A 15,590-nucleotide genomic window follows, 5' to 3' on the forward strand; every position below is an offset into this window, starting at 1 on the left:
TTCATCGATGGGCTTCATCGACCACGAACGCTTGCGCTCTATTTCGGCCACTGGATTTCGGAAATTTTCTGGGATTCGACTCTAATCAGGAAGCGCTCACTGCGGATTATCAAGACTCCAAGGTGGGCGGATCCTTTCGCACATTTTTGAGGCTTTGAAGAACTTTGCAAGCCACGGGGGACACTAGGCCTAGTTAGGCCTAGGCAAACAAAGGCACCACCGGCCGTTTAGAAGCTCGACGAAAATGATTGAAACCGTGGAGGGAACGAGCATAGACCTTGCGGAGCTGAAAGAACCTGGCCAGTGGTTTATTGCTAAGAAAAGAGGAAAGGCGGTGCCACTTGAGAACGAGGAACGCAGCGTCACCGATGATCAAGGGAGAGAGCGAGCCGCGTCCAAGCTCACCGGAAAGAGATTGGCAGCAAAGTCGGTTGAAAGGCAATCGATCAAGATACCCGACGGAACTGACAAAACTGACGGAGGCTTCCGGGCGCAGAGAGGGGACTTCCCGCAGTTGGAGGACGCCAACCGACGTCACCGTTCAAGCTCCCGCAGCAGCAGGGAGCAGTCCGGATCCAAGTCCAGGTCTGGGTCCAAATCCAGAGTCACAGCTAACTCCAGGGACCCAAGGAACCCGTCGGCCACCCAAAAGCGATGCCCGAGCGGGGACAGTAAAACCGTGGGTTTCAGCAGTGGGGTTCCCCATGCTAAAGATGGGGAAAACAAAGACAAAGATAAATAGAAACGTTAAGAAAGGAAGTTGAGGAACTGAGGGAGATAATTAAGAAACTCACCCAGGACCTCCACCAATCCAAATCCCAGCCAAATTCCTGGGCTCCCCCGCCTCCACAGGCTCCCCCCGCAAAACAAGTAGCCAAACCGACACCTCCAGCTGCGACGCCAAAGGTGCTAACACCACCCGCGGCGTCAGACACTAAGGAGGACGCAATGATCGCTGAACAGTGCAGGCCATCTTCCCCGCAGAAACCAAGAGGCGGGGAAACGGATCCACTGGCGGCAATAGAGCGTAGACTAGACGCCAAATACGGGGCGAGACTCGAGCGGCTCGAGACAGGCATGACCAACATCATAGGCGCCCTAAACTGAATTCAGGAACAATCTAAACAAACAAATGCGGCTCTTGCTGCTATGGCAGAAAGGCAAACAGTGAGAGAAGGGATACTTGACCAATTCCAACATGGGCAAAATGCAACCAAAGATTAATTCGACGGTATGGCAGTGGAACTGCCGAGGATTCCCGCGCAAGCGAGCGTTAGTGCTACAACATCTCGAGCAAATAGTTGAAAAACCTCTAGCCGTAGTCCTACAGGAAACTAGCAAAGGAGTAATTAAATAATCAGGATATCAAGCATTTTCTAGCGGACGGGGAGAAAAATTCCGGGTCACTACATCCGTCAAAAGGAACGTAGCGGTGATCGAACATGAAATTAGTTCTCGCGACATTGAGGCACTTTTCGTTGAAATCCTCACGGGCAGGAAGAAGGAACCCAGTATTTTCGTCCTAAACATATATAACTGTCCTCAGCAGCGCAAAGTTAGGTTCAAGACATTATTTCGCATAGCAATGAAGGCAGCCGGAGCTAGCCCCCTGCTAATTGTAGGAGACTTCAACGCCTGCCACCAAGAGTGGGGATATAATAGGCAAGATCCGAAGGGCAGGCAGTTATGGGAAGATTTTCACGAATTAAACCTCACCCTGCAGACAGACTCTGACTGCCCGACCAGGGTGGGAAACAGTGTGAGCAAAGACACTACCCCAGTCTTAACATTCACCAAAAACATAGAGGAACTTAGGTGGAAGAACACAGAGCTCAACTTTGGAAGCGATCATTACGTCCTCGAAATAACGCTTAAACGGGGAGTCAAAGTAATACGAGAAAAGATCATCAGCGCAATCGAATGGGAGAAATTGAAACAAATTAGGGAATCTGCAAACATGGACGAAAATATTGAAAATATTGACGATTGGGCAGAAACTCATGCACCACGTTAAATCCGCTACCACTACCCTAGAGGGGGACGATGCACCGAAAACAGTCGACAGGAAACTCCTACGCATGTGGAAAACAAAAAAAGGTATGGAAAGACGCCTCCAGTGTCAGAGATGGAACCGAAACCTAAGGCGAAAAATAGCCAGGCACAATAAGGAAATTGAGGATTATGCAATTAAACTCTGCAAGCAAAACTGGTGTAACAGGTGTGATGAAATAGAGGGCAACATGAGCCTTTCAAAGACGTAGAGCCTGTTACGATATCTTCTTGATCCCAACAGTTCGAAAACACAGTCAAACACAACAATAGCAAAGGCAAGACACGCGTTCGAGGGGACCGACGCGGAACTAATAACTAAACTCGTAGACACATATGTCGGCGATACAACATCCCTCCCTCTTAGGCAATACGCGGGCCCACTGAACGAGGCCCTCGACGCGCCCATCTCAGAAGCGGAAGTTAGAGCCGAAATCCTGAGCTTAAAGACGCGATCAGCTCCCGGCCTTGATGGAATAACAAATAAAATGCTACGAAACTTAGACGACGCTTCCATAACGGCACTCACCAACTACATGCAAGAAGTAGGGAGTAGCGGTCATCTTCACCAGCAGTGGAAAACTGCAAACGTAGTGCTATTTCCAAAACCTGGCAAGCCCCCGAAATTGGAAAACCTCAGACCTATTTCTCTAACCTCATGCATTGTAAAGCTTATGGAACGCGTAGTCCAAACAAGGCTAACTAATTTCATGCAGAAAAACGACCTGTGGCCGCACGAGATGGTCGGGTTCCGACCGGGCCTGTGCACACAGGATGTAATGCTCCGATTACATGACATAATTGACTCGAAATCCAGAGACGCGAAGGTAATTCTAGCACTAGATCTAACAAAAGCATTTGAAAACGTAAAACACCAGGCAATTCTCGCGGGACTACAGGAATTAGGAGTCGGCGAGAGGACATATAATTACGTAATGGATTTCCTGACGAACAGGACGTTGAAACTAAAATTTCAGGACCTAGAATCCCCCACTGTCCACCTGGGAAGTAAAGGAACTCCGCAAGGCTCGGTGCTCTCCCCCTTCCTTTTTAACGTGGTAATGAGAGGCCTTCCTGCCGCTCTTAATGTCATAAAAGACCTGAAGTTCAGCATTTACGCGGATGACGTTAATCTCTGGATGAACAATGGCAGCGATGGCAGCATAGAGGAACGTCTACAGGCGGCGGCGGACATCATTGTGTCCTACGCGGCCGAAAGGGGTCTTTCGTGCTCTCCGCAAAAATCCGAACTTTTCATATAAAATCCAAACTCAATGAGGTGCAAGGGCGACTTTAACGTAGAAATTAAGGTAGGCGGCAAAACCGTACCAAGAGTCCAGTAAATCAGAATCCTCGGACTTTTTATTCAAGAGGACGGGTATAACGACGGAACGATAAAAAAACACTACCTACGCGACGCAAGTAACAGGGATATTTAGGAGGATTGTATTCAAAGGCAGAGGTCTCAAAGAGAGAAGCCTCTTGAGACTGATGCAGGCGTACACAATAAGTCGAATATGCTATGCCACACCGTTCCTCAACATCAGGACCAATGAAAAAGATAAGATAGACGCACTCATCAGGCGTTGCGTCAAGAGGGCGCTGGGTCTACCCATCTCCTCTTTTACGGAACGCCTGATAGAAATGGGAGTGCATAATAGCTGGACGGAACTTGCTGAAGCGATGAGAATCGTCCAACATGAAGGATTAAGTAGGTCGAGCACGGGTCGAACCATCTTAAAATGAGTGGGTCGAAAAATAGATAGGGCACAGCCGACAAAGTTCCCTTACCACCACAATGTCGCGAGAACGTCATTGTCCGTCCTCTCCCCCGCAACATGCACCCAGAATACCACAAGGAGAGACGGGAGAAAAGAGCAGAAGCACTGGATAAAAGTGCAAAAGAATTCAGAGTAAAAGAAGTTGCCTACGTAGACGCTGCAAGCGGCCGATCAGGGGCGGCAGTCGCCGCGGTAGTCGATGGTAGCGGCGCACCAGTCGTCTCCGCAGAAACAGAAACATAGACACGGCTTAAGAGGTCGCAATAGCGCTCGCTTGCGTCGGAACGAAGGCTAGATTGATCTTTAGCGACAGTAAAACTGCTCTCTGGAATATCGGAAAAGGCAGGGTCTCTCAAGAAGCCGCCCGAATTCTAAAAGCTGCAACTAAAATCGATCGCAGAATCACCCTAATTTGGGTACCAGCACACACGTCCGTCTCCGGCGACGAGGCGGCCCATGATTTAGCACGCTTCCGGGCAAACGCGGAGCCGCCCGACTGCTGGCGATGGACGAACGTTTGCAAACCTATAAAGAAATAACCGAAAATTATAGATTAGGAAGACGTCTGATGCCGCCACCGGATCCTAGCTTAAATAATACAGAGGCCATAGCCTGGCGGCGATTACAAGCCGGAAATTTCCCGAACCCTGTCTGGCTGTTTCACCCCCAGATAGATGAGAGATTTAGATAAATGATAAATGTAGAGCCTGCGAAGCGGGGGGGACCCTCGACCATATACTTTGGGAATGCCCTAAGTTTCCGGGCGCTAGGGACAACATTAAAAATAGAGAAGCCTGGGTAACCCTGCTGCGAAGCGACGTCCCCGCTGACCAGCAGAAAGCCATCCGCCTGGCGGCTAAGGCCGCGAATAACCAATGTATATTCGCCAGTCCTTAGTCGCGGAGGTTCCAGCTCCCGTTCCTCAGGCCTGCGTGCCAGGTGCGGGGAGTAGAGGGCCTCCTAAATCGGTGGAAATTAGTTTTAATCAATCAATCAATCATCGCCACAAGCGCGTGTTTATCGCGGAGGCCGGCTATATAACCGCTTGCCAGGGAACAGACGTGCGCATACAACTTGGAAGAAGAAGAGAGTGACAATACCGGTACAGAAGTGCTACCACGGGAGTTTGCTGAGAAGGAGGGAAACAATGAAAGGCTTGAAGCTCAACAAGCGACCGAGACACCCGAGCAACGAGGAGAACGTCTCGCTAAACGACTCAGCAAAGCCGAGTCTGCAACGCTTAAATCAAAACTATAAGCTAAACCGTAAGCAAATTCATAAGTTAAACCATAAGCATATCCATAAGTTAAACCGTAAGCATATTCATAGTCTAAATCAAAAAGCATGACCATAAGTTAAACCGTAAGCATATTCATAAGCTAAATCATAAAGCATAAAAATTAGCTAAACCAGAAGCATCACCGAAGCTTTTCGATTCGAGATATCCAGGCTTACCTTAGCTAAGCCCAAACCAATTTTTTTAATTGGTATTAACTCTTTATTTTTAGATCCAAATTTTTATGTGCAGACAACGAATAGAGTCGAGTAGAGTAGAGAGCTCAGCTGTGCAAAATAGTTTTCCTCGTTCCAGTTTTCTTTTACACCCTAAGTGTCAATATGATCTTTTTTACTTATAATATTGAATGATATAACATGCTCGCCGGCCCCTTTCCGAGCATGTTGGCGTAGAGCACATTGAACAAAGGCGCCTGTGTGCCAATTTTCCAGATCACCGAAGTCGATGGCCTCTAGCCCTTTTTTATCCCCTTCAGCGAAGTAGATCGCCTTTGTTCTGTACTAAAAAAATAGGACATTGCGAAGGCCTTTTGATTAACGGGGTTTTTAGAATTAGAATTTAGGTAATAACCGATATTTAAGTAGGCTTCCTACAAAAATTGAACTTTATATTTTCTTCTTGTCGTGTCTTCAGGCCGTCAAAAAGTCGTAACAAACTGTCCTTTTTCTCTTTTATTACAAACTGGATAGACGGACCAACCGATAATAGCTGGTCTCAACTTTTGAAAATTTTAAGATGCAAAAGCAGTCGTCAAAGTAACGAATGAAAAGTTTTCGTTTTTCTTTGAATGACGGAAGAGCTTGGGTTAAATAAACATTTGCGTAAAATAAAAACATAATTGATAAGTGGGCGTTTTCTTCTCTGTGTTGTCGCGTGAAATACAAGCCTCTTTTATTTGCTCCACGTTACAGTCAGAATAATGTACTCTTATAATTCTACCCACTATCCGTGTATCTTAACGTCAATCATTTTGCGAATTGCCAAAAGCTGTGAAAGCCTTCCATGGACATCAGAAAAGGAAAAGACGTCATAAGCGGCTGTCCTTCATTCAACGCGAGGTGCAAGTAGGCGCTCAGAAGCCAGTGAGCGACAGTAATGTCATGCTTCTTGCTTTGGCCATCCTGTCCTTGTCTGGTGCAGACAGCCCTGATTACACGTCGGGTCAAGTAATCTGCTGCGCAGGCGTGTCATCTTAGCGAAGCAATGTATGTTTATTCCCTTCCTCAGGACCCCTGAACCTGATTATCTCCCGAAGTCTGCAGGGTCAGCAATCTCCCGGGAAATGAGGTCGAGCAACCTTACCACAACGCATGAAGTAAAAATACGCCCATCAGCATAGATCGATGCACGGGGAACATACACCAACCAAAGTTGGGAAATGAAACCAGGCCAACGCCACAACGCCTGTTTAGCGAGTGTGAAAATATGGAGTTCTTATCGAACATTGCTTAATTATTTCTATAGAGAAATTGCTAGAGGGTTGTTTCGAGAATTTACCCAGCATGCAAAACAACAGCATACCTTTAATGGCTCATCAATGAAATGAAGTTGCCATAGCCTTATAAATAGATTTACTTTTAAAACCATTTCGGGCTCAAAGCGCGTCACTCGTTCCTTTCACAATTATACGACTTCGGGTTCGACATGTCTTGCCTGGCACGATGTTCCCTATAACAAAGCATTCAATCAATCAATCAATCAATCAATCAATCAATCAATCAATCAATCAATCAATAAACTTTTATTTCCAAACTGAAAGACACATAAAGGTATGCTAGTCAATCTAAGCAAGCAGTGCTTGGGAGAAGACCAGGCAGCCAGTGTTGCATGTTTTAGAGGAAATAAATCATTACAAATTCAGAGACAATGCATCATCAAGGAAATGAACGAAAAACAAAAACAAAATCATGCACACACAAACACAAAAATTACACCGAGTTGCTCAATAGGCAAAAAAAAAGAAAGTCATGTGAAAAGTAACACATCACAAGATAAAAATAAACACCACTTCCTTACGTTTTCAGCCCTTTAATTCGTGATTTTGATCCATACAGTGTTTCCCTTAGTTCATTATATGTTTCCGGTACATAAAAATTTCTGGATTTCTTTCCATAGTGCCTACCCTAAGTTTAATGTACCTCTTAGTTTTCCGCAACAATAAATCTTTTTTACGAATATCTTACATGCGTTTGAATAGTAATTGAGGGTCAACACAGCATATTTAGATTTGGTTTCCACAGTAAAATGCTAGAGTTTATTTAGCATCCCTGAAGTGCTCAACTAGATGAACTAGTCTAGTCATACATTTATTATAGTATTTATTAGCTGCAGCAATGTAAAATGTATCTTGCCACAGGTATCCTTAATAAATGGTTTTCAAGCGGGCTTATATGTTTCATAGAAAACAGAAAATAAAAGGTCTGTCCAGTGTCCCCCACAGCAAACAAGGGCTTACTTGTATTCAACTTAATGCAAGCGGCATAGTGATCAATTTAACGAATATCCAAGCGATTTCAAGAAAACAATTTGCACTATTTTTTGGAGCTAGGCTTTTTTCAAGCACTGTTTTCTCAGAACCAGAAGAACTGTTAAGGGTAAACCGCGAAATTTCATACTTGAAAACGCAGGATACAAATTGCATGTATAATATTTGATTTTTGCCTAATTAAGCTGCTGCATTGATGCCAGAACAACTATTAGAGTGTCGATTTATTTTGTATCTATCTGTGCACGACAGAATGAGTTCGACAATTACTCTATTGTCTAAAGAACAACATGATGTCGCGCTGCTCAGAAGGGTCCGCGGATAATTGTCGAGGGGGAGCCGAATTGCGCCCTCTGTGTATACTAAATGTGTGAGATTGTTTGCGGCGGCGTATAAGATAACCAATTTTATTGCGAAAGCAATACTACTCCCATTTTTCAGCCCTTCTCCTAGCCACGGCCGGTAGGCACGTTTGACCTTTAATGACCCCAGATGGCTGTGACGTCATACCAGATGCGAGAGATGGGCTACCAAGTCGAGTCGTCGGCTGGCGGCGGTCGGTAGGCACGGCGCGATGCAGCTGGAGCCGCACTGCTAGCAAGTGGAGGCGCTGCTGTCACCTCGTCTCTCGCAGTTGAGAGGAGGAGGAGGAAAACGAGGGGTATATAGACGATTTTAGTTTCCATGCCTGGGCGCAGCCATCTTAGTTTGATAATGGCGCCCCGTGTGAGCCAAACTGGGAAAGTTCGCTGTGGCTCCTCTTGACGCCATCTTGGGCTGTGCTGTGCGTGTTGATGCTGCGGTGCGGCAGTGTAAAAGTGTTGTTTCTCGGTGGTCGTGAAAGCTATCCAACACCTTGGTGTTATTTTGCGTTTTGTCTGAGCACGTCAGCAAACAATATACCATCCATTTGGCATGGTGACAGCTGTTAGAAACAACAGTAGCGGCCCGGGCGACTGCGAAAAACTGCGCTCCGATTCCGCAGGCCGAACTCGTCAGAGTTAACTTTGAGGATGTAAATGTTGTATCTTTCACGATACATGCATTTTCAATTATATTTTAAAATCCCAATGGCAACTGTACACACAAACACACATTGAATGAACCGTATACGAGCAACTGCCGAGCGCGGAATGGGTACACCTACTACGAAACATGCTGCCCAGTCACTGCCGTATTGTTTTCACATGAAGTGCAACCCATTTCATGTCGTGTATTTTCTCTCGACAGTGCATAATTATATTCGATGTGGCGCGGCTTTCATTTCGCAATAAAGGCATGGGCAGCGGTCACCGCGGTTACGTCGCTAACCGCTGCTATCGCGTACCGAGCTTGGCAAATGCATGCGTCTCTGTGGTGCGCCAGCGACCCAGTGCGAAAAGCATACAATCGAGCTGCTCTGTTTAAACAGTTTGTAGTTAAAAGTTAAACCACAGTTCAAGAACAGCACATAAAAGTAGGAATGTCTAAAGTATCATCCATCGACCTTTTTATGCAGCCTTGGTGTACTTCCGGCGGCGCAACATCGTATCCCCGTCCCGTCGTAGCAGCATCGTTTGTACGACGCATTGTTGATCACAACGTCGAAAAACGTATGCTCTCAGCTGCAATATGAAAGAAGACGACAAATTCGCAGCACATACAGCAGCGGATGATGGCAATCTTCCCGAGCGCTGCTCCCTAGTCGTCAGTCAGTTCAGTCGTTCAGTCGTGTCCGACTCTTCGTAACCCTATGGACCATGTCACGCCACGCTTTCCGGTCTCTCACTATCTTCCTAACATCACATCACTTCATCTGCAGTGCCTGGAGGATGCCATATCTAACCATAGCGTTCGCTGCCTACCCCTTCTCCGGCCACCCTCAACCTTTCCCAACATCAAATCTTTCTCCAGCGACTCTTCTCTTCTCTTCAGATGACCAAAGTAGCTGAGCTTTAACTTTAGAATTTGACCCTCCAATGAGCAGTCAGGGTTTATCCTTAGTCGTAGCTAGGCCGAATTGTTTCGCATCGAATGCATATACGACGGCGCTTTGTAATCTCAGCGCTAGAGTAAACGGTCTCTCGTGGAACTGCTTTACTGTCTATCCCATTGTATCAGTAAGACAAAGATGTAAATTTCGATGATGCCTTAGCAGCGGAGCCAGCGTGCAGACAATGAGCCACGCTCCGTACCAGCGGCAGCTGGCTTTGTTGAGAAATTTGTTTGCATTGCAAACATCAACAACACGCTATGGGTCAGAGATCCGCAAGAAAGATTTTTTTTTGTCGGCTTATTGTTTAAGGCACTGGAGGAAGAGATTTACCCTGTCGTTGCCGCGGAAGACTTGCGGGAGGTACGACCTGCCCTGCGTGCTTGTTTACTACAGCGGAGGAAGTAAAATGGGCTTCATTATTCGTGAGTCCGTCATTGGTACTAAGTCTGTCTGCCTAACACCGAATTAAACCAGTATAGACTAGAAAGCGGTGACACAGAAAGATATCACTGTCGCACTCGGACTGTTGTTGCAAGGTTCCCGCATACACTCTCGGATACCATCTTGCGATTTCCTTTGATAGTTTGTGCAGTCCACGAATACGCATTGCTGTTCAGATGACATTGCCACTACAATTGGCGTTAACAAATGTATTTCAGGCTCTCAAGCGACAATATATGCCGACGGGCAAGGCCGCTCTGTCATGCATAAAGCATGCGAATGTACGGCCCACTCGGTACTGGCAACAGTGTGCCGGCGCAATGAATCTGGTTCGAGAGTATTTTACTCCTCTCCTGCTTGCTCTCGCTGAAACGGTCTATACATACTCACGCTTGCTCGGCTGAGGCACTTGCTATGTATCCTGATAAACAGAAAGAAAATTCACGCCGTCTCGATGAAGCCACGAAACGACAGCGGGCTACAGAGACAGATGAAGAATGGGAACAGCGTCTCGCTCTGCGGCGCGCTCAAGATGCAGCTTGACGAGCGCGTTGCGCTTCACTTGAATTGTCTTCAACCGGTGACGACTCCGAATGAAATGTAATCGACACTTAGAATAGTGAAGACTCTTTGTCGACGTGTTCACTCAGCAGTCAAGAAAGTAGGAATGCAACTAGGCGGCAACGACGCACTCAGGAAATAGAAGAAGAACGGCAACGACGGTTACACTACGAGCTGAGCTATAGCGTAGCCGTGCTGTTATTTCTTTCGCAACCTACCAGACTTAACTAAAGCTAAGCCCCAGGTATTTTTTTCTGTGCTCTTTAATCTTGGACATCAATACTCCTAGAGCAATTATTATTCAGTTCGTTGATAACCGGAACCACTCAGTAATCCTAAATGACCAGGGTGTCTTGCTTCGCACCATAGCTTGTACATCGAAACGCGTAATACCCGCATGCTTTGCGCGTAATACCACGCAAAATAAAATGGAGTCCATGACATTATTACAAGAACCCACATTCAAACATACAAAAAGAAATCGCCTCTCACTATTCTGACGCCTTCTCTACTACCCAAACTGCTAGCGTCGCGAACGTAATGTAGGAGCAGGGATACAAGGATACTCAAAAGTAGAAAAGCACAAAAAATAATTAATATAGATTTGACATAAAACCTACAAGTCAATGTTTGCTATTATGTGGAAGCAAAGCTATTATTTATTATTCGTCTCTCTGGTTACTGCTCTCAAAACTACTGGAGTTCTAGTATGCTATCTTTCAGCGTTATTGCATATAAATTAAAAAAAAAACAAAGGCACCTGAGCAGGCAATACATTTTAGTTCTCCTCGAGATATGCTTCCTATACTCGAAATGAAATCAACCACATTTCAGTTTTATTTAAACTGTATGCGTAGAGGATGTTCCCCACGAGGTGAATATAGCAGATCCTAAAATATGTGAAACAGTAAATATTGCACGTTCTCTCATTGCCAATATTTCTATGAAAAAAAATTATACATGGCGCTTCATATATTTGGTAACAGCAAGTTCAATATGTGTATAGGCAGAAGCATCTGATAATGCTGGTAGTGGCATTGCTTGTGGCCGTCAGCCTACGCTTGCTGTTGCGCTAGCTGACAGCTTTACACCGAGATAACCAATGGTCTCTCACCGCCGTCCAATTCAATACAACGGTGTAAGTTTGTATAGGAGGTCTGAAAAAAAAATTCTGTGCTCATTTTTTTTTTAAATCATTGAGCTCAATACACATTTTTCGAACAGTAAGGAATTATGGGTGTGAAAAGGTAATTTTTTCTTCATGTGTTGTAAAACTAGCACTAAGGCTAACGGAGGCGTTCAGAAGTCGATCAACTCGGTTTTATTCATTTAATTTTTACGCACGAGGATCGCGAAACTGCTCTCACGTTCTCACAGTTCACGACTTTAGTGTTATTACCTTCTTCATTAAAGTTCATGTATCTTTCTTAGGCTACATGGTATGTTAATCTGGCGTAACTTAACAACGGCGTAGCACGGTAACATTCATTAGGCACAATCACATTTCTGCTCACAAATAATATTGCGGGCAATGAACGTAGTGAACAGTCATAAATCTGAAAACCACCCTTCTTGTTTATTATGGTCATCATTTGCGCTTTACCGGCAGTATTTGCAGGCAGACAAGAGCTTATCGTCAATCTTTAGCTGAGTCGATCTTATGGTATTACACCAGACGATCAATCAGGTAAATGCTAGCAAACGTTAGACTGTTAAATCATGCCTATGGCATTTGTTTGTCTTTTATGTGCAACTCTTGTGCAAAGGTGAAGATGTAGGTGTAAAGCTGAAGAAAAGATTCTGCGCGCTGTCTTCGATGACAGCGCTATCGATGTGTTCGCTTGGCCTGCTTGTACGCGACTGTTCCTCCCGTGCTTCTCGAGTACCAGTACCGGTAATAAACACCCATTTTACAATTGTTACTTTATAGGGTGCTTATTCACCGAGTAACTCACTGAGAGGGTGATTGAAAGACAAGGAAAGACGCGCGGGCACGTCGGTGGAGTTGCGCATGGCCATGGTCATGGGAAAGCTCAGTTACACACACCTCAATTTGCGGCACCGAATTTCGAAAAGAAACCGCGGCGCTAAATCTTTCTGCAAAAGTGTGATATATTTTGCAAATCGAAGGAATTTGTTTCTTGTTGCATAATTTTATTGCAAGAACAAATTTATTGGTGTTTCTTGTTGTGTAATTTTATTGCAAGAACAAATTTATTGGACTTTACGTCTTCGCTGTGTATCGAGATGCCACAGTTGGCTGAAAGCCATAAAACGAGAAAACTTTGTGCCACAGAAGTAGCCTTTTGTTTTTGACGCACTATCAAGACGAAGAGATACATACAGCGGGGTTCAATAGATATTCACAGAGAGAAAGGAATAGTGGAATTTCTTGCGTTCTTTTTTTGGCATGAGGCACTTTCTTTTTGTTTCTGAAAAACAACATACGCGGTGTGACTATTGCTCTCAATAGACAGTAAAAACCACCACATGCCATCGGAAGGATGCAAACCCAGGACCTTTGAATTTCCCGTCCGGTATGCCACCGGTTGAGAATTGGTGGCAGCTATTTATTCTTCTACTTTCTTAAGCATTTATGATGCTTATAAGCTATGCTTACGATTGTTAGATAAATAAAGATGCGAAGTTGTGTGACAACCCTAGAGTCACGGGATACATTAATTAACTGGCAGTGTGAGAACATTATTATAGGCAAATTCGAAGCCCTCGTTAAGATATGCAATACGCATATGTCCGCAAGGGCTTGTTGAGGCAAACGTAGCAAGGGAGTCACCATGCCACTGACACAGAGAATTCATAGGGGATTGAAATTTGATTTGTGTGTAACTGAAAGGAACAATGACATGAAAGTGGACTCAACAAGGGTAAAGGGAAGTTTCAGTTCGCAAGCCGGAACAACATTACGACTAGTGGACTTATCGTCTTCTGGGCAGCGCGAGCATCACTGGCAGAAGAAAAGCCATAAAGTGGTGATGTTGAGGTAAAAATATATATGGCCATGTATGAAAGAATGTTCTTTTCGTGTGCATTTTCGAGCCTGGAAACGGTGATGCCATGGAATGATGCTTTTTCGTGGAAATAGCTTGTTACAAAGAAATAAAAAAAAAACGTCGATGGGTGTTAAACACGACCTGCGAATTTCGCGTCCTCTGCATTACCGACGAATATACAGCGATGGCGTTCGACCTTCTTTTCTCGAAGATTGGTTACAAGCTGAATAAATACCCTAGAATAGAGAAGATTCAACACCCACCACTGTAGCCAAGCTGGCAGAGCAGCAGCGGCGGAATTCGCAGGTTGTGGACTCATGTCCTACCAGCTGCATATAGTTGTTGTTCTTGCAAATTTTGTTTAAATATCTTCGTGATTACATTACCGGTCACATTGTTTAACATGAAAATTTCTATGCTTTCGTTGGTGCCAATGGCGTTTGTAGTCCATGAATTGTATTGCTAACAAAGCCTCTCATTTTTCCGACATCTCTTGCTTGTTGATTACTGAGTCATTATTGCTCTGCAAGCATTCATAACATCCGTGTCAATCCAACACGCTGCCAGATGGGCTCCTGTGCTTCACAGTTGTACGGAACGTGTTATAGTAAGCGATTGCCTAATCATGATCATTTTATTCTGATCTCAAAATTCAGATACCAATTTTTCCAAACAGTACATTTTATGCAATTCAATTACTATATACTGTACTTGATTAGTTGTACCCACAACCTTTTCCCAAAAATAGAATTGTAGCCAGTGGTTTTGCGCATTAAATCTGCGCAAAAATTGGTGGCAGTGAGGAATGTTTGTTCAGGGCAGTCTGACAGCTTGCCAAATAGAGAAAAATTCTGGCTGGCGAACATTGCTCTACCATGACTGGGTCAACGCCGTCTTGTACCGTAGTTCTTATCCTCAAGTATATCACGTATCTGCCGTGTAAGGAAACCGCACTTTCATATTTTGACACCACTACCATTGCACTGCACCCACCTCGACACATTCCACAAAGGCCATGAAGGCCCAGAAATAAGGCGTGCGTGCAAAAACTACCCTCACATTGGCTCGTTTTTCTACACGAGTGGCCGCAAAGGTATTTACGATCTATACTACAGGTTCCAGTCGATTATATATCATTAGAAATTTTATTACCGCTACTGATGATATTTTACGACAGAACGTGAGAAGATTAGCGGCAGCTTAAGAAAGCTTTATACTCTGAGCCAAAAACGTTATCGAAACAATAATAATAGTAATATGCGCATGGTGTCATATTATTAGCAATGAAATAACGTAATGACTATAAAATAATAAGGCATTAAAAAAGTGATGGAACAGTTTTGTGCACTTTCTGTTTACATATTGTCCACAGAAATTGATTCCTTACTTTCGGTAACTTCTACAAGACAGGTGCGATTGCATTGTTGTGGCGAACGAGCGCGTCATATGCATATCTCTCACTCTGTATCCTGTTTCTTGTCTACAGTGAGCCATTAACGCGAAGAATATCCAGGTCCTCTTGTCGTTCACGCCAAGCTGTTATTGTCTTTTGCGGAAGAGTAGAAACTATACGACTCAGTAAGACTTTTTGATAGTAAAGGAAACAATATGACGCTGTTATTGATGTATTTTAAAGGCTCTGTGTAAAGAGTGTTTTGCAGATAACCAAGAAATAACAGCCAATTTAGTTTTTTTTATAATAAATAAAACAAAATTTGTTTTAGTTCGTCCCAGAAATAAGTTCTTTAACTCTTCTAGCCTCAATATTTTAATTGATGAAGAAGCCTTGGAGAAGAGAGAATTGATGAAATATTTAGGTATTACTATTGACAACCAGTTAAAATTTAAAGAACACATTACAAATGTGTGTTCAGAACTTGCTTCAGCTTGTTATATTCTTTTTCGAACACGGATATATTTCTGTAACGATATATTAAACATAGTTTTCTTTGCCGTATTTCATACCCACCTTATCTATTGCAGCAAGTCT

This window comes from Amblyomma maculatum, chromosome 10, assembly GCF_055883805.1.
Source record: "Amblyomma maculatum isolate TAMU_Amacu chromosome 10, ASM5588380v1, whole genome shotgun sequence".
Classification (NCBI taxonomy): Eukaryota; Metazoa; Arthropoda; class Arachnida; order Ixodida; family Ixodidae; genus Amblyomma; species Amblyomma maculatum.